Genomic DNA, 26127 nt, shown 5'->3' with positions numbered 1-26127 from the left:
CTCCAATACTGTCCTTAGGGAAACCTGTCTCATACCATCTCATACGCACTGTTCCACCTGGTCCTCACATCTGTTTTCAGCTTGTCTCAGCAGACCAAGTAGCTTCTGCTTCTCTTCAAGCTGGTGATTTGCAGTGGTGCTGTGGTAGAAAAACTTAGTAATACTTGAGCACTCACTGAGAGGCCAGGTTTAGCATGCGGGTACCATTTCACATGTAGAAATTTACCCAGTTCAGCAGCAACAACCATGTTGGATGCATTATCAGTAACTAAATCGAAATCTTTCTTAGAGATCTGCCATTCCTCTGCTACATTCTTTAACAGATCAGCCATATTTGCACTCATGTGGCTCTCATTCACTGCTCTTGTTTGGAGCACATGAGATGCTAGCTACCACTCATCAGAGATAAATTGTGCAGGTATGGTGACATATGATTCTGTGGCAACAGATGTCCACGCATGACATGTTACAGCTATCCTACCCACTTTCTTCAGTGATTCCATGACTTTGGTTTTGGTCTCGTTGTACAGTGTGGGGATCGCTGTGTCAGTAAAATATTTTCAAGATGGGACATTGTATCCCGGCTCCAAAGTGCGCAACATAGCGCAAAAGCCCAGGTTCTCAATTACTGAATACGGAAGCAAATCCTTGGCAATAAAAGTTGCGATAGAGTTTTTAATTCACTTTGCCCTTTCCGAGTTGGGTGGAAGCTTTGACATCACTTGCTTGATGGTCCTCTGGTTGGCAGCAACTACAACCGTGTGGGATTTTTCCTCCTCTGGGTGGAAACGTGTAATATGGTTTCTCATGTTTGTTGTGTTTCCAAAATATTTTTGTTTAGTTTGACACAATTTGTATATAGTGTGGCTCTTGTCCAGGTCCTTTTTCCATTCAACTTCATAGAAGCCAAAATGCTTCCATACGCTAGCTTTTAACGCAGAGGGTGCCGATCGGATTTCTCACTCAGCCACCTTGTGTCTCTTTTATGTGCACGCCACAGACTGTCTGGGCGCTGCACGTCCGAGTTCTGCCTTTTCTAAAAGATTTAGCTTCAAAGCTGTACCTAAATACGTGTGATATTATTTTCTGCCTTGAGAATAATATTACTCCAATAAGAGAATTAATCATAATTCACTTATTAAAGCTAATTCCGTACAGTGGAAATTGTGAGCGGATACAACGAAACGTTGTATCACAATTTTAATGGTGGAGAATCTATTAAGACAAATAATCTAGTTATTTGTCATTTATCTCATTTATAATGGTTGTCGAACGCGACTAATTCCATTATACATTTCATTACCTAATAAGGTACAATAAGGACAGTTTAATTTAGTTCATAGCTCACATATTTCAAGACCCTAAATTCCCTTCTAAATTTAGCATACCAAATATCCTTACATATAATGGTGTGAGAATGAGGGCAATTTAAAGTTCACTTCTAAATGTCGCATACCAAATATCCCTACAGTACCCAGAGGGATACATATCAAGCTTTGGTGGATTTTGGCTGTTCTCAAACCTCCATTCACCAATGTTTGGTACAAGACAAATTGGGCACAAATAGTTGGGTGAAGATGCGGTGTGTGCATGGAGATATCCACACTTATCCAGTGGTTACCTTTGAGATACTATACAGGGTAAAAAACCTGAAGCTGAAGGAGTGTTACAATGTGATTTTTGATTTTCTCCCCTATTCTCCTCTATTTGGAATGCCCGATTTCCAATAAGTCCTCATGGTGGCGTAGTGACTCGACTTAATCCGGGTGGCGTAGGGCGATTCTCAGCTGCCTCCGCATCTAAGACCGTCAATCTGTGCATTTTATTACAAGGCTTGTTGAGCACTTTACCGTGGAGACATAGCACGTGTGGAGGCCCACACTATTCTCCGCGGCATCCACGCACAACTAACCACATGCCCCACCGAGAGCGAGAACCACACATTATAGCGACCATGAGGAGGTTACCCCAAGTGACTCAACACTCCCTATCAACCGGGCCAATTTGGTTGCTTAGGAGACACCAGACAAGATTTGAACTCACAACTCCAGGGGTGGTAATCAGCATCAATACTCGCTGAGCTACCCAGGCTCTACAACCCGTGCAGGCAAATTGATGGTAAATATTACAGATGTCCGGCCACAGTATTAATTACTTTATGGACATATGTCAGAAAAGCTAATCCTTTTCAAATAGGGCTTTTGCCACACTTCTCGTCTAACCAGTGTTGAAATAATTAAAGTCGTGCTGCTTACTGAAGGCCATTCAAAACCCGAGGGTGAACCGTGGCACTCTTTAGTGAAAGCAAACAACAATGGAATCATTCGAGTTTGAGCGGAAGATTAATGTAAACACAGTTCCCCTTCTGTCGCTCTCTCCACGTTGTGTCGGAGAAGCGACACTAGGGGTCTCTCTTGAGCGCCGATATTCACCTCTGACCTATTGAAAAGGGCCAATGGGAGTTGGCAGTCAGTATTTGCATACCCCGCCCCCGGACATATGGGTATTTAAGCGGGGCAAATACAGAAGTTTAGTCAGAAAATTTCTTCGGAGCCGATGGTCTGTCTGCAGTTTGCTGCGAGTTACACACCACTCAAACGTTCCTGTTTTCCTCTGACGATCTGCATGCTGTTGGATCTTGACAGCGCACAACAGCGGCTTTCTCCTTCTCATTGCACGGCGTGCATTGTTGCCCCTGAGCGCTTCGACAGCGCAGACACATACACACACACTGTGTATTAAAAGAGTTTTTACTAAAAGAGTAATTTCCTCTAAAAGAGCAAACACAGCGGTGTTGAACGTCCTTTTAAGGACGCGTCTTTTTCAAGATGCCTTTCCGCCCCTGTGTCGTTCCTGGATGCGGTAGAGTGCTCTCCGCTTCAGACGGCCACAGGCGCTGTCTCCTGTGTTTGGGCCGCGATCACACCGAGGTGGCGTTTGTGGATGGCACTGGGGGCGATTTGGGGGCGGCAGCGGGTGCAGTTTCACCGGGTAACCCCCCTCGAACCTCCCGTTCCCCGACACGCTCGCTGGTCTCCGTCCACGCTCGCGGCGATAGCAGCTCGCCTCACGGCCTGGCTGTCTATCCTCCCGAGTCCGAAGCAGATGAGCTCGCCGGTGCATCGGAGAGTGCGGTGTCTGATGCCGAGGACTCCCCTGGACTGCCGCCTTCAGGCCAGCAGGCCCAGGCTGAGGCCGACGCTCAGATGTCCGACATGCTTGCCCGTTGGCCGCCTTGAGCGTGGGCCAACGGGCCCACATTCTCAATAAAAGAACTATTTCCTTTGCCTCTGGGTCACCTGGCCCGCAAATGCCGTTTTCACGGCAATGTGCTTTCAGATCACAACAGTCCCGGTACACCGGACGTGGCGATCCCGCCTTCCGCCTGCCCACGACTGTCCCCCGGCCGGCCGGTTCAGACGGGTCCAGAAGACGCCAACATCAGACCTCCTCCTCAGTCAAGAACCCGCCCCCTGCCGGGCACGCGGAGCAAGGTAAGTGCTTTGAGTCTATTCTCAGCACCTCAGCCTCAGGCCGCAACAAAGCCGCCCGACGCTGCATTACCTGTTCCGCCCCGCTGCGAGGCCCCGCCGGGTACATCCAAAATACTCGTCCCTTTGGTGCCCCTAAGCGCAGAGCTGGGAAGCGTGGCTTTCGCTTCCCAATGCATCACGCTGGCTGCACCGGATCATTCGACTCGGTTACGCAATTCAGTTTGCCCGGCTCCCGGCCCCCTTCAGGGGCGTCCGCTATTCCGCAGTACACGGCGAGCATGCCAGTTCCCTGCGCACGGAAATCGCGACCCTCTTAGCCAAGGGCGCGGTAGAGCCCGTCCCTCCAACCGAAATGAGGAAGGGTTTCTACAGCCCTTACTTCATTGTACCCAAGAAAGGCGGCGGCTTACGACAATCCTGGACTTACGAGTTTTCAGTCGGGCCTTGTTAAAACTCCCGTTCAAAATTCTCACGCAGAGAAATATTCTGGCTGGCGTTCAGCATCTAGATTGGTTCGCAGCAGTAGACCTGAAGGACGCGTACTTCCACGTCTCAATTCTGCCACGACACCGACCCTTCTTACGGTGCGCGTTCGACGGCCAGGCGTTTCAGTACAAAGTCCTCCCCTTCGGCCTGTCTCTGGGGAGTGGAGGCTTCACCCCCAGTTGGTCCAGCTGATTTGGGAACGGTTTGGCAAGGCCCAGGTAGACCTGTTCGCCGCCCAGGAAATCTCCCACTGCCCGCTCTGGTACGCCCTAACAGAGTCTCTCCTCGGGACAGACACGCTGGCACACAGCTGGCCCTCGGGGCTGCGCAAGTACGCATTTCCCCCAGTGAGCCTTCTTGCACCGGTGCTGTGCAGGGTCAGGGAGGACGAGGAGCAAGTCACGTTGGTGGCCCCCTACTGGCCCACTCGGACTTGGTTCTCGGAACTCAGGCTCCTCGCAACAGCTCCTCCCTGGCGTATTCCCCTGAGAAAGGACCTCCTCTCTCAGGGACGGGGCACGCTCTGACACCCGCGCCCAGACCTCTGGAACATCCACGTCTGGTCCCTGGACGGGACGCAGAAGAGCTAGCCGGCTTACCGGCGACCATTGTGAATACAATCAACCAAGCCAGAGCCCCCTCTACCAGGCACCTTTATGCCCTAAAGTGGCGCTTGTTCGCAGATTGGTGTTCTTCCCGAGCCGAAGACCCACAGAGATGCGCGATTAGGTCAGTGCTTCTGTTCCTACAGGAGAGGCTGGACAGGAGGCTGTCCCCGTCCACCCTCAAGGTGTATGTTGCTGCTATCGCCGCCCACCACGATCCTGTAGACGGCAAGTCTTTGGGTAAGCACGACCTGATCCTCAGGTTCCTGAGAGGCGCCCGGAGGTTGAATCCCTCCCGGCCAGGCCTAGTTCCCTCCTGGGATCTCTCGGTAGTCTTGGCAGGACTCCAGAGACCTCCCTTCGAGCAGCTCGAATCAGTTGGACTCAGGGCCCTCTCTCTTAAGATGGCCCTGCTGATCGCGCTCGCCTCCATCAAGAGAGTTGGGGACCTGCAAGCGTTCTCTGTCAGCGACACTTGCCTGGAGTTCGGTCCGGCAGATACGTCTGTAATCCTAAGACCGCGGCCGGGCTATGTGCCCAAGGTTCCTACCACACCATTCCGAGATCAGGTAGTGAACCTGCAAGCGCTGCCCCGGGAGGAGGCAGACCCAGCCCTTTCGTTGCTGTGTCCAGTGCGCGCCCTTCGCATTTACCTGGACCGCACACAGAGCACCAGACGCTCTGAGCAGCTCTTTATCTGCTTTGGGGGACGGCAGAAAGGGAATGCCGTCTCCAAACAGAGGCTCGCCCACTGGGTTGTCGACGCCATCACACTGGCTTATCACACCCAGGCCGTGCCCCTACCCTTGCGGGTCCGAGCTCACTCAACAAGGGGTGTTGCGTCCTCGTGGGCACTGGCCAAGGGCACCTCCCTAGCAGACATCTGTAGAGCCGCGGGTTGGGCAACACCCAACACCTTCGTGAGGTTTTACAACCTCCGCGTTGAGTCGGTTGCGTCTCGTGTTTTGTCAGGTCCGAGCCTGTAGAACTCAGTAACACGTAGACCGACCGGCCGGGTGGATCGCTTGCTCCCAGCGCCCTTTTCCTGATGTCAAGGTAAAGTAGTGCGCCTTCTTCCCAGGGCGCCCCACTCCGAGTCGGGCCCCTGGTCGATTCCTCCCCAGCCCTCCGGGTCCGCGGTTCAGCGGAGGAACTCGCCGACCCAAGCCACTGCGTGTACCCTGATGGCTACCCTGTACTGGTATAGGTGCTCCACAGGTAAGGCCTCCTGCTCGGACTCCCCCTGTGTGTAATTCCATGGTTCTGTCCCCTTAGGAGCGGACCCCCGTGTCTCCCTTAGGCAGTTACAGCTGCCTCGGTCGCTGTACTGTAGCAACTCCCCCCTTTCGAGGCTGGATCTACCACCGCACCATACTTTCCACACGAGCCCTAAGATGGCCGTGCGACGTGTCTACCACTTTTCCTCCCCAAGAAAAAGGGCAGGTGTGGTCTCCGCAGGGTCTGGGTAAGACCCCCTTCCCTATATGCGTGTAAGGGCCCCGGCCGTGATTGCTCTATGCGAGAAACATAGAGAGAAAAGAGGCCCAGCCAGGCTGGCCCGTTCCCATGTTGGCAAACATCGCCTTGTTCCCCTCCCAGGGTAACTAGAAGGACTCTGATGTTCTTATGGGGCATTGGGGAAGGGTACGTACAGCCAGGTACAGATGATGCGCGGCACTGGATGAAATCCCTGCCCGCCTCTGTATCGGCGGTTCATGTACATGGTTCAGCACATGGCAAGATTGGAATGGGTCCCCTAGTGTCGCTTCTCCAACACAACGTGGAGAGAGCGACAGAAGGGGAACGTTTGGTTACGTATGTAACCTCCGTTCCCCGAGGGAGGGAACAACACGTTGTGTCTTTCCTCCGCCATGTCACTGAACCGAGCCACTGTTGTGGCCGGACCATTCCGGCTCCTCAGAAAAATCCTGACTAAACTTCCGTATTTGCCCCGCTTAAATACCCGTATGTCCGGGGGCGGGGTATGCAAATACTGACTGCCAAATCCCATTGGCCCTTTTCAATAGGTCAGAGGTGAATATCGGCGCTCAAGAGAGACCCCTAGTGTCGCTTCTCCAACACAACGTGTCGTTCCCTCCCTCGGGGAATGGAGGTTACATACGTAACCAAACGATATCAGATACAAGTCGTTGTGTCTTTAGTGAATGTAAACAGGCAGATACGGTCAAAAGATTGGAGCTGTGCATTAAGCCTTGCAGTGTAAACACAGCCTTAAAGTAGGCAAATTTTTACCACAGACTTTATTTTACTCATAAATCAAAAACTGCCATTATAAAAACCTATAGGAAAATCCAGAGGAAATAAAGAGGACTAAAACCTGAACAACTCTATTAGCTTTTAATTTACAAATTAAAGTTTGTTTTTGTTTAACACAACATTTTTCTTTTTTTTAATAATTAATCATAAATAAATCTAAACTGCCTTTGATGTCACATATTAATCTGCAACACAAGTAAAACATCAAAAAATGTGCATACATCAGCTTTAAATTTCTCCAAGACAATATGGAAGTGGAAGAGAAGAAAGAGGAAGCAGACTTCAGGAAGTAGGCTCCTAAGCTTTACTTGATCATTCGGAGTGAAGAGGTTGACTTGCACCCAAGATGGTTTTCAAAATTTGCTTATGAAGTGCATTCTACATTTTTAGTTTTACATTCGTTTATTTTTCATTTTATGGGTGACAATGATTAACAGATTTGAATTTATGTCCTCAGTGGACAGGCTTCATTGGTGTTATTGTAATTTTATTGGTGTTATTGTAATTTTAAAAAGTGATTGGCACAATCAAATTAATATGCTCCTACTGAACTTTTGTTCAGAATTCCACCAATTCCACAGACTTCCCAACTCAAAATTTGTGCTCGAGACTATTTGCCTGTATTTTAAATTGGAATGTTTACTACAGTATATATATATATATATATATATATATATATATATATATATATATATATATATATGCTGAGACCTACTGTCCCAGGGCAGATAATGGAAAATTATGGAAGTGTCTCTCAGGTTGTCAGCCAGTAAAATACTGTTTACTTGAATGAGCTGACTACTAAAACTTGACTGGTAATATACAGTAATTATACCAATAATAAAGAAGAATCACGGAAGCCCAATAGCCCAGCAGAACAGAATGACAGTGAATCCAAAAGACTAACTTTTAGCTTGAATCAGGATTATAGTACAATGGTACAGAAAACAAGAAGAAAAGTCAAATAGAAAATATAGAAATCATTGGCCATGCTTTGGATGTGGAGTTTCCTGTTACCAACATGAAGCATGGTTAAATTTCAGTTCATATTAATAGTACACGATGAAGACAGGAATTCATGCTTCGGTAAGCCTACCAACAAGCTTTGCAATCCAGTAATACTTAAGCCCATGTACCATGCACCGTTTAAGCCCAGCAGCCAAGCAACTGGTCATGCAATGCATCAACCATCATGCCAAAGTTCTGACTTAAACAGAATGGACAAGAGAACTTGAAATTATTGTGTCAATGAAGAGCAATACATATCCACTCTCCAATCACCCCTGCTTTTCCTCAGTTTTTATTTGGTCACATTACAGTCAATGGAGGATCTTTGATGATTGTGTCCATGCACTGAATCACATTCCCTCTTTTCATAAAAAATAATACATATTTTCTTAAAGTCATACTTTTTTAACTGGTCGTGTGTAGTTATGATATTGTGTTGAATCTCATAAATTATTTAAATCCCGATACGTCTGACAGTTTTATACATGAGCTAACTGCTCAGGCATCCCCCATAATTCACTGTTATGAACCCCTAACCTGCTGGGAATAAGAAACTTTAATAAGAAAATTGTATATTCTCTCGGTCGCTCACTCACAAACCCTTCCCTTCCCATGCCCTGCATTTACCTTGTTCCAGGGAGAGTACACAGCAGGGCACACTGTGTGTCCAGACAGACACTGGTTAAATGGTTATTTATACCTATGTGCAGGGGAGACTGGAACTCTACTGTGGCCCCCAATATATATATATATATATATATATATATATATATATATATATATATATATATATATATATATATATAGTGTGAAATAAACCACAACAACCTGGATTGTTAAATAAAACTGTTTATTCAGTGTTGTGTATTTAGGGGTTTCAATGAAAGTTCGCTAACTGGTTAGGTTAGCGGTGCTGTGTTATGCTATTACCTTAGCTGTACTGTGTTGACAATATGGCATCGGCAGGTTGCGCATGTGCAGTTAGTTGCCCCGGAAGAGTCTCTTTAGGACTTCCTGTGAACTTTCGTCACCATAGCAACCAACACAGTGATTCGTGATCTGGGTCAACACTTATGAAAACAGTTGAATTGATGCATATGAACGTCAGCGCATTCCACACTGCACAAATAAACAGTAATCAGTTAAAGTGCCCAAATTCTCACACCAATATATGTAGTGAATTTGGTATGATAAATGTACACTACATGGGTTAAAGTGTCATGTACATTAACATTATTTGTAAGGGAAACAGTATGTGTGAGCTAGGAATTAAATTAAACAGTCCTATTTCTACATTACCATGTAAGGAAATTTATAATGGAATCAGTTGTGTTGGACAACCGTTATAATTTAGATAAATGACAAATAAGTAGATTATTTGTCTAAATAAAATTCTCCACCATTAAATTTGTAATACAATGTCTCATTGTATCAGCTCACAATTTCTACTGTAGGGAATTAGCTTTAATAAGAGAGTTATGACTCATTCTCTTATTGGAGTAATGTTATTCTCATGGCTTATTGACAATAATGTTACACATTTAGGTATAGCATTTAAGCTAAATCTTTTAGAAACAGGGATGAGATTATTTATCAAAATATATCACAGTCAAAATATCATTAAAAGGGAAACATGAATAATGAATCATAAATTGTTATAATTAATTATAAACGTTTGGATTGGTTAATAGAATTAACTTGAGGTAGCTGAATTAATATTACAATCAATGTATCTGTTCGTCCAACGAACACTCAGTATTGATCATCTATCAATTCTCAGAAACGATATTTTTCATGGCCACACAAAAATAACTCTTTCTCGAATCGTTATATTGATGTTGATTTACAAACAGACCAGAATCAACTCACAAGAATGTACACAAAAGTTTATTTAACAAAAATATGAACACATAACTAATCTAAACAAACATACACACGAAATCACTCATACATGGGGGGGAAAAGTGAAAATAAAATGAAATCGGAAGAGAATAGGGGAAATGCAGATATGGAAAAAGTCATCTTGACCATCTGAGAGAACCATCAAGTCCTTAATTTAAAAGCACCTTTGTTAAAAAGGGGTTTTCATCTTATACTGTTCAGGTAGTTACTGGTATGATACTTGCAATGCCTTGGCTGTTGAGAGAGCGCCCGGATGCAGTCGCAGGAGAAAGGACTGATGGTTCCTTGAGTCGATGGTGTTGAAGTTGCAACCAATTTCTTCCGCTTTGAATGAAGAAATTATGATGAACTGTGGTGTTCAATGACTATATGGTAGAAGAAGTTACACATGGCTTGAGGTGTTGAGACCTGCCGGCCTGCGACCTCGGGATCAGCATGACCAGCAGCAGAGGGAAGATAGTCAGGGGAAAGAGAGAGCGTAAGAGGCGGGCCGTGTCTTTTTACTTCTGCTGGAGGTCCCTCCTCTCGAGTCTGGCTTGACCAATGAGAAAGGTGCAATTTCCAAGTGGGAAATGTTCCTTTGTTTGGAAGCTGACTCATTTGCATGATTGGGGTTAGTTGAAGCCCCTTTATGCTCTGATTAATATAGCAAACATACAATGCATGCTGTCAGAATTATATGTATATACCGTTGTGCAGGATGTCACATAAGGTTTCACTTGGTAGGAAACATGATACTAAATAATTTTTCATTAGCTGGTAGTCCTGTCAGAAGTCATGTATAAAAACTGTATACAGTAAATAAAGACACTTTACAAGACACGCAATAATTATACACACAATGTCCTGGGGATATACATGTGAATTTATAGTTTGTCTATAAATGAATTAAGAAAAGTATCTGTTCTGGGCTTTATGTCCATTTCCTATGAGGGAAAGGAGTGAATCAATCTCTCTGCATTCTATGCTCTAGCATGCAGCTAAACCTCCCCCACTTGGAATGTCACTGAGGTCCACTAGTTCCTGGACCTTGTAAAGACAGTGTAAAGACTTGATAATGATCAGTGGGGGAGCAGACATAACAGAGTCGGCTTGGGCCTACTTGGACCTTTGCTTGTTACAGTCTTGAGACATCTGTTGGCTTATTCATTAAATAATTAATATATGTGTGTTTGAGTGGTCCAGATGCTACATAAGTGTACAGAAGGTGGTGGACAGTTACTGTACATTCTAATTTAAACCTATTTCCAAAGAAGAACGCATGAGTGGTAACAGACAATTTCAGGGTAGTTTAAGTGGTTCTTTTAAGATTATTTGTAGTAGCTCTTCAAAATATAGGTGCATCTACTCAAACTTCTCTAAAAGTTATCTCATGTGATTGAAGCATCGTGTTTTGGTATGCGTATATAGGCCCTGATTTAATTTTAGAATGGACCTATTAATAGTGAATGTTGTTCATGCTATTATAAATAGTGCAAAGAACATTTTGTAGTGAGATTTTTATTATAGTATTTAACTTATACTCCCGTTTTTTTTCAGAATCGAAAAATAATCGAAAATATGAGTCTGGAATCGACTCTTCCAGGAATCAGAATCAGAGTCGATTCCCACATTTCTGAAATCGAACAGCCCTAATCACCATGTTTTGGATAATTAATACAAACTGTGTTCGATTGCAACAAAAGTAGAGAAGTAACCCACATAATCTGCATCATTGACATGGATTAGTGGTATAACGATATTGATGTGATTACTGAATGTGACATTAAGAGCACTGTAACTGGAGCCACGTGCAGGGACATCTCTTTATTACCAACTTTTAAGAGAGCATATTGCGACAAGAATGCCGACTACGGCAATGACAGCCTGGTTCGATAGGACTTATACAGTTGTTTTGTGGCCACTGTGTTGCAAGGTATGTGCTCTTTATGTAATGTACCTCAAATATTGGAGTCTTACCAGTGAGTGTAGCTGTAGAACAGAGTAACTCTATGCTCTTGTTTGTCTGTCACACTTTTCAATTGCATTAGAATATTTATTGTTTAGAAATGTATTCTTCTCAAAAATGTCTTCCATGTATGTATATTGTGTGATATAAATATAAATATATATTTATTTATATATTTATATATCTAAAAGAGTCACTTATGTATTTGCGTCCTTCTAAAGATGTCGTTCCGTAAGTGTTCCTTGTGCGAGAGGCACATCCCGCTGTCAGATCACGATGATGATAATATGTTTAGATGTTTTAGTTCAGCAATGTTTTTAATAGGGATTATGCATAATACTTTACAGTATTTCAAAATGTCCTTCACAATATATTTAATACAAGCTGTGGCATACTACGCTAATGTGCTGATTTCGAGTGATTGCACCATGTACTGGCTTCCCCCTGCCATTTACTGCAGTACCTGTGCTATTTAGATCACCTACATTCCTTTCGACTGACAGAACTGCACTCTAGACTTCAGCCTGGAACAAAGTGAGATTTGTTTTAGTGCAAGTTTCAGGGATTCAGGAAGATGAAAATATATATATATATTTTTTTTTTTGTATTCTGGTGTTTTTTTTTTTTGTATTATTCATTTATTTTTTATCAATTGGTCTAAATCATTTAGTGATTTTATTCTGTTTTCCCAATATTACTGTAGGTCTCAGACATGCAGTGCTAATGAAACTGATATGGTGTTGGTAGAAGATACAGATAAAGGGAAGCCCATTGAGTGGGTGGACATTGAACCTGAGGCCTTCACATTTGCCATGCGAATACACTTCACAGTTCATCTTTCAAACACTCTCTGTACATTTGTAGGTTTAGCAAGTGTAGTAGTAGTGGTGTTTATTGACTGAGTTAATTTCAAAGTCCAAATCCACATTTCAAATTTGTTATTTAATCCAAGTCAAACATATTCTATGAATCTGGTAGTGCAAGGTGAATTACAATCCAAAGAGAAGAATGAAAAAAGATAAAATAGGAAGACAGTAACTTAGTGCAACAGGACTTCACAAAGACTTAGGGAAATTCACTCTGGAAATAAAAAGTTAATAATCAGCTTTATATCATACACATGGTAACAAATCACTGTACAAGAACTGTGGGAAACTTGACTCATAGAGTATTTAAATAAATATTCCAGGATCAATTTGGGGCATAATGTTGTTTACTACAAAAAATACTTTTGACCCGTCCCGCCTTTTCTTAAAAGAGGAAAAGAAAGAAAAAAGGCACTTTCAATGAAAGTGAATGGGGCCCATTTTTGAAGGGTTTAAAGACAAAAATGTGAATCTTAAAAAATAGTGTATTATTCGAGCTGTTAAGTAAACAGTGATACAATTAGATATAACTTTACACAGAAAAAGGTTAGCAAGCAATTTAATGACAATAAGATAATATTTACATGCATATGGTTTAGGTCTTGTGGCAATACCTTTGAAACGGTGTGTATTTTAATGTTTATGGACTGGCCCCTTTCACTTCTATTGTAAGTGCCTCACTGTAACCCAGATTTGTGCTTTTTTTTTTTTTTAAAGAAACGAGGGACAAATAGAAATAAATGTTTGTAGTAATCAACATTCTGCCACAAATGCTGTCGATTGAGCTTGACTTGTATTGAACCCGGAACATTCCTTTAAACACAATCCTTTAAAAACTGTTTCAAAAGCATTTTATTTTTCACATCATATTTTATACCAAGGGGAATGTCCTTGCAATCACTCATCTCTTTCTGTGGTTGCTCCAATGATCACATGTCCTCACAGAGAATGGGGAGTGGGCAATCAAACACCACCCTGCCCATAAGCTGATGATCAGGAGTACCTTGAGGTGTATTTCAATCTTATCCAGAGGAAACCACTCTTCTACATCATCATCATCATCCTGCCCTGCTCCCTCATCTCCTCTCTGGTCGTTTTGGCCTATTTTCTACCTGCAAATGTTTGAGTGCATGTGGAGACATACTTAGGCAAATGTATGTCTAAAATATTAAGATCCCTCAATGTTTCTGTTTCACTGTTGGTACTCCTTCTGTCTGTCATTTCTCTTTGTGCACTCTGTCTGTTTATGTCTTTGGCTGTCTTGCTCTTTCTATCCGTTTCCTCTTAGCTGGTGGACAGAAGTTGACTGTGTCCATTTCTGTACTGTTGGCTCAGACTGTGTTTCTATTCCTGATTGCTTAGAAGATTCCAGAAAAGTTGTTCCAAACGTATTAGACTTTCTTTGTTCTGTGGAGTGCGAGAAAGGAGTAAATACAACCCAGACCACTCTTTTCCATACAATGAGAAAGTGATTGAGGTCTTGGGCTGTCAAGCTCAAAAAAAAAAAATAATAATAAAACCCATAAAAGTATCACAAAAGTGTTCCATGTCTTCTGCACTACATTCTGTAAGTGATATGATACTGTAGCTATATGTGAGGAACAGTTGTTTTTCACTGCGTTTTTCTGGCGCATTATTTCACAATAACATTGGCTCAACCAATGGTGTGAGTTTGGGGCAAAACTACCTGTTCCCAAACAATGGAAGACACTGATACAGATGAGGAATTGTCATCAACAAATGAACTGTCACTTCCTTAGCAGCTATATTTGAAATCGCATTGCAGCAATGGTGACTAGATTTTGTAATGTATATTATCAATGCAAGGGTAAAATAACACAATGTATAGATATACTCTGCTCAAAAAGGTGTTAATGCATCATCACAGTCTATGAGAGGTGTCTATTTGTCTTTTGGAATGTCATATCTAAATAATAAACATTACCGTTGCGCATCCTGATTATTGTGGCCGGCTGGTTTTCAGTAAAATGTTCATGAATAGCTACATAAGCTCCTGGAATCAAGATTTATCACTGTTTTTCGGTGGTTCATTTTGTGTTGTCTGTGTATACAGTATGAATGTGTATGTCTCCCTCTAGTGGATGAAATTGATGCCAGCAGTACTGCAAACCTCTACAAGAGTCTTTCAAAGAGTGGATGCCTGTAACTTTATTGCTGAATCTACTAAGCAATCGAACGACAATCGATCTGTAAGTGTGTGTGTGTGTGTGTGTGTGTGTGTGTGTGTGTGTGTGTGTGTGTGTGTGTGTGTGTGTGTGTGTTTATATTCATGTTTGTCAAGTTTGGAGTGTCCTACCTGAAATTGGATTTGCAGTCTTTTCCACCCACATCCTGTCCCTCTCCTTCATGCTGTTCCTCTTATTCTCCTTTGTGTTACAGGAGATGGAGAGTTGGGTGCTGATTGGTAAGATGATTGATATGGTTTGTTTCTGGGCAGCCATTTCTGTTCTCCATTGGCACAGTGGCCATCTTCCTCATGGGTCACTATAACCATGCATCCGAATACCCATTTCCTTGGGAAAAGTATGAGTAGAGAAGAAGCTCTGACGACTCTTGTCTGACACATAGAGATGTGGAGCAAGAGAGAAAGCTGTTCTTCTCTTCTTTTCAGTAGCATAAGATAAATGTCTAGACAGACATTTGCTGGAGAGCTTAGAACTAGTTGGAAACAGCTGAACATGATCTAAACAGCATTTGACTTGATACATCATATTGTCTTATTTTATATTTGGGGTTATGGGTGTCCATGCGTACATTAACTTAAAATTGATATACTCTGCTAATACATGTCACAATTGCACTGATTTAAAAATAAAAATGTCAAGGTATACAGTTTACACTCTGTGGATTTTTTTTATTTGTATTTTTTTCATTACAAATAAAATTTTGCTTACTTGATAAATAAGCCTAAAATAACAATTTGTCAGCGTAGGAGTTCACCTGTTTCCTCTGGCTCCATTCTGGAATGCCCCTTAATCCAATTGTTATTGGTTACACCTTTCATCATCTGTTTACAGTATGTGTTACTGTTAAAAGTTGTTACATCAGTCACTTATAGATTATTTTACTCTTGAAGTCTCTTTTATGTGGTTGCAATATTAAGGGTAGAGGTAGGCTTTTATATATACAGAAAATGCATGCTGAATTGCATTTTGTTGTCTTGTTTATTTCTTATTCCTCTACTTTTTCTTTCCTTTTTAGTTTTGGCTTTGCAATAAGTTTAATCCTGATTATAAACTCATTAATACATATTTTGATGCAATTGCATTGAATAAATTATTTTATAATTCACACTGTCTTAAGATGGCAAAATGCACAAAAATGCAAGTGCCAAGTTGAACTCCATATGAAAAGGGTGTCTTGTTCTGCTTTAAGCGCTTAAGCAAATATATATAATCTGAATTGTCTGGTAATCATTAGCTGACGCTTCAGAAGCTTAGCGGCAATGGGTACAAAGTTAAAATTATGTTAAATTTGAGCGGAGCGTCAACCGACCCTCCACGAGAGAACAAGCTTGTAAGAATTGACATGCTTATGTGGTAAAATGCTGACTCACAAGACGCAAAGAACATAACTTTTGTCACAAGTCCCATCAGCGTTTGTTTAATAAGAGGTCCTTTCTCCGGGACTCACTGCTGTGTGTTTGTTTGTAGTGTGTATACGAGTGTAATGTCCCCGCTGGACACATCGCAAGGGTTCACCCTCTAAGTGTTCAGAACTCACTGCATAAAGGCTAATGTCACATGCCTTAATCGCTAAAAATGAATGTGCTATACATTTTAAATTAATCTCATGCGTTAACACTGACAGCACTAGTTAAAGCACAGAAATGTGAAGCTCATAATTTTATAAATGTTTTGACTTTGGAAACAATGAGTATTTTAACGTTCAAAAATTGGGCCCCATTCACTTCTATTGTAAGTGCCTCATTGTAATCTCATTATTTGCTTTTTTAAAAGAAAAGGTGGAACGATTCAAAATAAATTTTGTGGTAATCAATATTATGGCACAAATTCTGTTGATTGAGCTTAACTTGTATTGAACCCAGAACATTAGTTTAATGATATGTTGTTGATATTTTGAGAATCCCTTTTTGCTAAAATGTCCTGCCCACCAGAGGTTTTGATTGGTTTTGCCAGTGACTCAGATCTATCTGTCATTGCCTAAATGTAGTGGGGCATCGCCCCAGTGGTTTGAAAAGTGATGGGTCAAATGCCAGCCTGCCCCTGTTGCTCCGGGGGCCCTGCGTTATTAAATGTTATTAAATGAAAGGGTTATGCGTTATTAAATGTGAGCATTTGGTTCTTACCTTTTAAAAAAACATTTGTCTTTTTTCTTTTAATATAAAATTTTGCTGATGTAAATTTATGTTTATAAACTAGATTTGTTCAACCTCTCTCTCTTTCTCTCTCTCTCTCTCTCTCTCTCTCTCTCTCTCCACTGTACTGTCTAGTCTAGTGTTTCACCTGGAGCCTGGTTGCCTTGGCAACAGTGGGCCCAGCCAGTAAGAGCACTTTGCAACGGCCACTAAAATTCTCTCTCTCGCTCTCTCTCTCTCTCTCTCTCTCTCTCTCTCTCTCTCTCTCTCAATCTTCATATTAGATTTCGAGGTCAACAGGTGTAAAGCAGTGCCATTTCCCTGTTGAATTTCCCTTGGTTTATTTTGTGTTTTCTTTTCCACCATCTCTTCCTTTTTGATTAAAATCTATTTTTAAATATGTATATATAGCATGCTTTTGTTGTTGTAAAACTAAATCCCAATACCTAGTTTTTATTTTATTTATATTAAGATGTGCATTATGTTGTTGTCAGTAATTATGTCCCAATCATGGCCAGTATTGTTATAGAACCCCAGAGACATGGCTGTAGTAGAGCAATACAGTGTCATAAACTCAGCAAAAAAAGAAACGTCCTCTAACTTTCAACTGCTTTTATTTTCAGCAAACTGTACATGATATCTGGTGCTCAACCAGGGTGATAATTGGGTTCTTGGTCACCTCTCTTACCAAGGCCCTTCTCCCCTGATTGCTCAGTTTGGCTGGGCGGCCAGCTCTAGGAACAGTCCTGGTTGTTCCAAACTTCTTACATTTAAGAATTGTGGAGGCCGCTGTGGAAATTTCAATGCAGCCAAAAGATTTTTGTAGTCTTCCCCAGATCTATTCCTCGACACAATCCTGTCTCTTAGCTCTGCAGGCTGTTCCTTTGCCCTCATGACTTGGTTTTTGCTCTGATATGCATTTTCAGCTGTGAGACCTTATATAGATAGACAGGTGTGTGCCTTTCCAAATCATGTCCAATCAATTGAATTTGCAAATAAAAGTGTAGAAACATCTTAAAGATGATCTAGAGAAATGGGATGCACCTGAGCTAAATTTGAAGTGCCATGAAAGGGTCATAATATTTATGTCAATGTGATATTTCAGTTTTTCTTTTTTATATATTTGCAAAGTTTGATAACTTTGCAAATATATTAAAAGATTGATAGAAAATGTAAAATAATTTAAAGCATTTTAGCATAAGGCTGCATTAAAACAAAATGAAGGGGTCTGCATAATTTCTAAGTGCACTGTATATGGTAACTGGATTCTTTGGTTCATGGACCTCCTCTATGTGCTATTACATGTATACAATTTGTGTTCGCAGCCCAAGGCTTTTGCTCCCCAGCCTGCCTTGTGCAGATATTTTTTTATATAGGGTGAAATTTTATTTGTTTCCAAATTAGCTTGCAGTGAAGTGCAGTTCGCTGTGCTTTTCGGGACAGGTTCTGTTTCTGTCCTATTGCTTGTTCTGCACTTGATCAGCCACTATTTTTGAAAGCTTATTTGTTTGTGATCTTTTCTTATAGCTAAAGGTATATGGTAAACTGTATTATTTCAACTTTGAGCATTTAAATTGTGTATTAAAGAACTTTATTTTGATGAGAAATTATAATGTACATTTTGTGCAAGCATTTTTCAAAAATAAATAATTTTCTGCCAGACTTTGTCATATAAGTGTTATCATATCGGATCGAGATAATATAGAATTATGAACCTCATATCATATATCGAACCCAATCGTGAGATAACCATATTGTCCCATCCTTTGTACTGAAACTAAGATCTGATTCCAAAATGACACCAAGATTCCTGACTTGATTTTTCATCTTTAGATCTAATGTCATTATAACTTTTCTGTGCTGCCTATAATACCTTATTTACCCTATAATACTTTAAAAAATATATAATGTGTGGGTGGGTGTGTTTGCGCAGATCAGCAATTGTCCAGTAGCCTTGTGGCTAGTCCTGAGACAGATGCAGCACATGTGTGGACTCTGTGTAGACTTACCGAGGATCAATTTAAATGTATCAAAGACAAATGTGGTGAGAAATGAGTAGTAAATAGTAGGAATGCACCGATTCTCTTCCGATTCCGATATCGGAAATCTCAGTATCGGCTGATACCATTGTTGTTTTTTTGCATAATCAGTTTAGAATATATTTACATTATTGTGTGTAAATAATTGGGAGTACTATTTAATATGTCAAGAAACACAAACCTCTAACTACACACTATTTCAATATAACTGTATAGCTTATTAAGAAAAACTTTATTGTTAACTAGTATACTGGATAATGTAGCAGCAGAATTAACAGTAACTCCAGCCTTCAAGTCTTCAGTAGAAAAGAAGCCATTTTTATTTATTTTTTTGAAAATATTTTTCAACTTGTATATGGACTTTAAAGGAATCTCTTTTTTGTTCAATTTAGTTGTTAGACATCAGCTCACTTTTCATTCAGACAGTTAGTTTTTGGAACCCATTCGACTTAAATATTATTATCATTTGTAAACAAATGATAATAATAATATATTATAATAGTAATATTTAGTAATATATCTCAATTGTGCACCTTTTGTCATCCACTGGTCTCTCTGTCTTTCTTCCTCACTGCCGTTAGCGCTCACTCTCCCCTGAGTTCTGATTACACACACATGAATATCATTAGTGGCTAATTAAGGACTGCATATATATCTTGCTTTAACATGCACTCTTTGTCTGTTCTCTCTACAGCTTTCTGCTATGTCAAACATACCTGTGTCTTATTGCCTGCAAGTATCATAAGACTGTTGTGAGTTATTTGTTCATTGTGTCTATACCCTGTCTGGATATTATTCACCTGTTGTTTTACACTGCTCTACTGGATTTACTCACAACGTTACATCACTGTTTCAATCATCTGTTCAATAAACCCTGCTACTGAGTTTATATCTCTGCCTCTGTGAGTCTCTCCTTGACACCTTTTAACTTTTAAAAACCCTCAAGCTTTTATTTTGACATCAGAGCAGCGCCATTCACTGATGGGCTGGAGCTGCACTAAGCATTTTATATATTTATTTATTAAACAGACTTTTGTGATTCACAGAGCTACCGCACGTCTTCAAGTGGCTTTGAATAAAATGCACAAGTCATATGAACTACTCCGTGTTTTTATGGTTCTTTTATGTCATTTTTTGAGCTTGACTGTAACAAACAAGACTAACACGCAGTATTGGATTTGGATCGAGCTCATCAGACCGATACCGGTTCCATATAAAAATGTCAGTATCGGAGCCGATACCGATCCAGGTATCGGATTGGTGCATCCCTAGTAAATAGACCACAATGTTCTAACTCTGCCTGTAATTTTTTAACTGAACACAAAAGATCTTGTTTGGCAGGTTCAGGTGTGTTTTATTAGAGCTGGAATTATTCTTCTGTAGCATGATTAAAGGGGTAGTTCACTCAAAAAATAAATTTCTCTCATCATTTACTCACACTCATGCCATCCTGGATGTGTTTGACTTACTTTCTTCTGCAGGACACAAATGAAGAGATGAATATCTAAGATCTGTAGGTCCATACAATGTGAGTAAATGGTGACCAAACCAAAAATCACAAATTCAACATTAAAATAATTCATACAACTCCAGTATGTAAATGCATCATTTAGAAGTGATATGAAAAAGTGTTGGTGAGAATCAGATAAATATTTAAGTCCTTTTTTATTTTTGTGCCATAAATCTCATGTAGAAGTTAAGGTGGACATTTATAGTAAAAAAGGACTTAAATATTGATCTGTTTCTCACCCACACATATCACATAGATTCAGAAATAATGGATTTAACTACTGGAGTCTTATAGATTACCTTTACTCTGACTTTATGTGATTTTTGCAGATTCAAAGTTCTGGTCACCATTCACTTGCATTATATGAACCTACAGAGCTGAGATATTCTTAAGAAATATCTTCATCTGTGTTCAGCAGAAGAAAGATATTCATACACAGCTGGGATGGCATGAGGGTGAGTAAATTCCATTTTTGGTTGAACTATACCTTTAAGCATGGTGATGTACAAAGTCTGTATTTGAATTGTCTAAAACAAATAGAGAGAGAAAGCTTGTCAGTGTTAAGCTTGTTATTCAGCATTTGCCACGTAGCAAGTATGATCTTTCTAAACGTCAATGCAGATGAACATACAGTAAATCACAGACTGTTAGTTGGTTTATAGGCCTGCTATTTATGGGCTTTTGCCATTATTGGCCTTTATTATTAAGTGGAGGATAAGAATTGAATTGGGACTATCCATCATGGACTATCCATTTTCCTCACTTCAGTGCATATTTTGTTATTTTGATTAGATATACCAAATGTTCTAAATTGATGCAAGGGCATGCTAAGAATAATTTGACTATATGGAAACATGAAGCACATACAGTACGTTGTACTTCATATCTTAATAGTAAATAATAATAGACCTTGTTCCTCATTAAACCTCATCTGGTGAATATATATAAACAAACCTGACAAAGTAAGGGAAGAATAAGACATTTGTAACATTCTATTGGCTGATTAATCGTTATCAGCCATTCCCACAACCTCAGTTATCTTATCGGCAAAATCCACTATCATTCGACCTCTAATTCAAACCTATGTTCCCATGAGCACAGCTATTCTTTTTTTTTTTTTTTGTCATGAGCTCTGCACCTTGCATCTAGATATAGCAGATAGAGTTCCAGGTACAGGGATATTTACTGAGAACATAGAAAATGTTTTGATATGGACAATAAAGGTTCTAGACTAATGTTTGACCCCTGAAAAGATTCCCCAGCAAATAGAAATGTCCATATTCATTGACTCTTTTTATGTCCTCTAACAAAGGATATACTTGTCATTGCAACTAAGTAATTACAGGAAACAGCCATAAAGCATGTTGTGACGTTGTTTTTATTACGTAATATAACAATGATCAGTTAACTGCTTCACAATTAAGAGTTAACTAGTACATCCACCACTACATATTCTTTATTTAAACACTTATTTGCCTCAAGAGGACAAAATATTTTTTGTGCCACATCCATTTGTCAATCAGGCTCTAAAAGGAGGCATGCAAATTTAGCATGTATGACTGTGAGACCAAACAATTCACTGTGAAAAGATTGTGAAAAATGTAGATTGCAGAGAGATATTGCTGGTTTCACAGCTACAACAAGCCTTAAGTTTTCTCTCATTCACAGACTTCTAATACGATCATGTTCTTGAACAGATGAGACTGAAACTCATCTGTTTTTTGACTGCTGGTGATTTAACATGGTAGAGGCCTGTCACAACGGCTGTTCCTCAAAACACAGCAAGAAATGGAGGGGCAGAGTGGGAAGGAGAGAGAGCAAATGTGATTAAAAGAGAGAGAGACCATTATAGGATATATTCTTGAAAACAAATTCTCTGTTCTTATTACTCAGTTCAACATTGCGAGAAACAAATCTTCAGTTCAGTTATTAAAGGGATAGTTTACCCAAAAATGAAAATTCTCTTATCATTTAATCACCTTCATGCCATCCCAGATGTGTATGACTTTCTTTCTTCAGCAGAACACAAAGATTTTTAGAAAAAAATCTGCTCTGTAGGTTCATACAATGCAAGTGAATGGTGATCAGACCTTTGTAAACCCCAAAATCACAAAGGAATCTTCAGAAGCAAGATATTAGGTGTGGGTGAGAAACAGAACAATATTTAAGTTTTTTTTTTACTCTAAATCTCCACTTTATCTTTCATTTTCAGATGTGAAAGTGAAACTAAACAGGCACTATAGATGTAAAAGTGAACGTTGATTAAGAATTAAGAGTAACAATTGTATTACGTTTTGATATGTATCTCACCCACACCTATTAAATCGCTTCAGAAGACAGAGATTTAACCACTTGAGTCATATGGATTACTTTTATGTGTCCTTTATGTGATTTTTGGAGCTACAAAGGGCAGTTGATTAATTAATGTTGATTCATTCTGTTAATAAAGCATTAACTTGTATTGTATGGACCTACAGAGCTAAGATATTTTTCTAAAAATAATTTTGTGCTCTGCATAAGAATACAAGTAATTCACATCTGGGATGGCATGAGGAGTAAATTATGAGAGAATTTTCATTTTTGGGTGAACTATGCCTTTAACTGATTTTTCTTCAGGGTCCAGATTTTACATTGGACAGGAAGTAATGACCCAACACACTACCAAAATTGTAGCTGATCATACAAAATTAAACAAAAAAATATCCTTAAAATCAATTACCACGAACTACATATGCAGTTGCAAGTGGAATTCTAATTGGGATATTTCACCCAAAATTACAAACTGTATTAATTTACTCTAAATTGGTGCCTCGGTCACCATTCACTTTCATTGCAACTTTTTTCCATTCAATCAAATGTGAATGGTGACCCAGACTGACCATTCTGCCTAACATCTACTTTTGTGTTCCAGAGAAAAACATCATATGGGTTTGCAAAAACATGTGTGTGTTTAAATTATGTCAAAATTGTAATTTTTTGGGTAAACTATCTCTTTACTTTAGTCTGGGTTCTATTTTCTTTTACCTTGTTCAGGTTTTTTGAGGATGCCACTCAACTTGTCCATGTTGGCATCTGTCTGATTTGTGTTAACTATGTATTATGGTTAGATGTATTTTATTTTTGCAAATAGAAGAGTCACAACCAACCAGTCACCTGACAGAGTTGAAGGAAGGCGCCATCTCTCCTCACATCCATGGCACGCCTATCACTTGCAAAGTGGAAAATACGGAAAGATACACCACCTGCTCCAGGGTATGTTTGTAATTTTGTACATAAGTGCATATTATTGTGTTATATCTTAGTCTAAATATCCTGTATGTAGATACACGTTTGCACTCTGTACACGGTCCGTCTGACGCATGGCGAGTTCACATGGATGGTGAAAAGAAAGTACAAGTGCTTCCAGGAGCTCCACAGAGACCTGTACAAACACAAAGTGATGTTGCAGTTTTTGCCTCTGGGGAGGTGAGGTTACACACAGGCACATGCATATTCACAATGCTTCATTTGTTTTGGCTGGAGTTTTGACCTAGCATTGTGCTCTGTGTGTACTTTAGATTTGCCATGCAGAGACAACAGCTGGCGGGTTTGGCTGAAGAGATGCCGACTTTGCATGGAACACATAGAATCAGAAGAACGTCTTGAAAACCAGTACAAACTGATGCAACTAATGTGTATACTAAAGCAATAAAGCAATAGTTGTAGCTTGCAGGTCTTTATTAAATAATGTGTCAGTCAAAAATCTTCTTGAGGGATTTTTCTGATAACAGAAGAATTTTTTTTGACCAAACTGTTGTTATTAAATAAAGTTTTAATAACTTTTTATTAAAAGCTACTACAGTACAGAGTATGGGACTATGCATTGGGGGAACGGTGCACAGGCATTGTCTAATTTGTTCTGCTGTTTAATTCTGAACTTAAGGTGTTGGTTGGGAGTTGCTACACTGATACCAAGCATGGAGTCTGCATTGAGAACTTCAGCAGGTAATTGGTGCACTACTGAGGATCTGGATCTGTCAAGAGCTGATCATTAGTATTGGTTAGGTTTCAGAACCAAGATTAGGAAGTCTTCCTACCACTGGAACTGATCTGTCTGATTGTTTAGCAAAGATATTACAGCAATGTGCAGCAGCAGCTGGTGTGTGTGTGTTTTGTAGGAGGCCGTTAATTAAGTGCAGTAGCTACTGGCAGGCTCAGTGGTGGAGTCACAAGATTCGGAGTCTCTCTGAGCCCTGTGATTTCAGCCAGACACACCGCTTCAAAGGCTTCACCCCACCCAGACAAGATACACTCACAAAGTGGTGTGAGTATTTATTGAATATTTCAAAGATGTACTTTCTTTTGTGTAAAGGTGTGGTCACTCTAGACTTTGTGCGGTATTCACTTTCATTCATAAGCAAGTGTTTGTGCGAAGTAGGAACTAAATCACCAAAGAAGTGTTTTCCTCGACTGTGTATCAAGTTTGGTGGACTCTGATCTGTGAATTAGCGTAGCAAAAACTGATTGGTTGATTGACAGGTATGTCAATGGGAATGGGTATTTCGCAGACGTGGCTGATGCACTGGAACAAACCAAGGAGATCTTCATCACTGATTGGTGGTCAGTGCTCAACCACACACACATGTACATGGCCTACATTGGGTAGTATCTTGAGATATTTCAGTTACACAATACTGATTTCATTGTTCTGTCATGCTACTTTTCAAATCAAGTTAATTTGAACCAAAAACAAAGGTATTACATTTCAGTCTCTCAGTTAGGTGTTTTATATTAAAGGGAGATTTGTGTGTAATATGATATAATTTGATGAGTGTCTTTCTGCACAGGCTCAGTTCGGAGGTTTTCCTCAAACATCCAGCAACAGGAACATACTGGCGCCTGGACAAGATTCTCAAATGCAAAGCAGTATGGAGATAAAACCTTTTCTCTCCCTCTATCTGTCTCTCCTTCACACACACAGGGTTCCCATGGTCATTGAAATCTGGAAATATCAAGGAATTCTAAAATTGGGATTTCCAGCCCTGGTGAAGTCATGGAAATGTTCATATTTAATGTACATTTGTCTAGTTAATGGCTAGGAATGGCTCTTTGTGAGTGTAATCTCCATAAAATGTTTTTTTTTTAAATCCTTATCCAGTTATCATGAAAGACTGGAAATCGGCACAAACCATGACAATTCATTGTTCAAAAGGTGTGGGAACCCTGCAAACAGAAATTCTGTGAGTGAAAAGCACTCCAACTGTCAGACTGTGTCAATTTAGTTCAGATAGTTTTAGATGGGTTGGACTGAACTTTAAGCTGACCCCTCTCTCCCTGCTGTGTGTGCGGTGTTTAGGAACAGGGAGTGAAGGTGTGTGTGCTGTTGTTTAAGGAGTTGAAACTGGCTCTGGGTTTTAAAAGTGGCAACAACAAGAGAACACTCATGAATCTGCACCCCGAAATTAAGGTTTGGTAAACTCAATACTGCTATTTTATTCCGTCCTCCCTGCCACTCTTTCTGTTTATTTACTGTAAAAGCACTTTAGACCAGGGGCAGAAATTAAGGGGGACTCATGGCAAACATGCCACCAATAGTGACAAAAATGCCCAGAAACTTTATAATGTGGGGGCAAAAAAATGTCCCTGTAATGAATTCCTCTTGTTTTTTATTTGT

General features: G+C 40.4%; 1 pseudogene; it reads left to right on the top strand.

The window, feature by feature from the left end:
- The first annotated feature begins 12076 nt into the window (after positions 1 to 12076).
- LOC127641141 (acetylcholine receptor subunit epsilon-like) lies at positions 12077 to 24119 on the top strand (annotated as a pseudogene).
- The last annotated feature ends 2008 nt before the right edge of the window (positions 24120 to 26127 follow it).

This window comes from Xyrauchen texanus, chromosome 4, assembly GCF_025860055.1.
Source record: "Xyrauchen texanus isolate HMW12.3.18 chromosome 4, RBS_HiC_50CHRs, whole genome shotgun sequence".
NCBI lineage: Eukaryota > Metazoa > Chordata > Actinopteri > Cypriniformes > Catostomidae > Xyrauchen > Xyrauchen texanus.
This window is presented reverse-complemented; position numbering and strand designations above follow the sequence as displayed.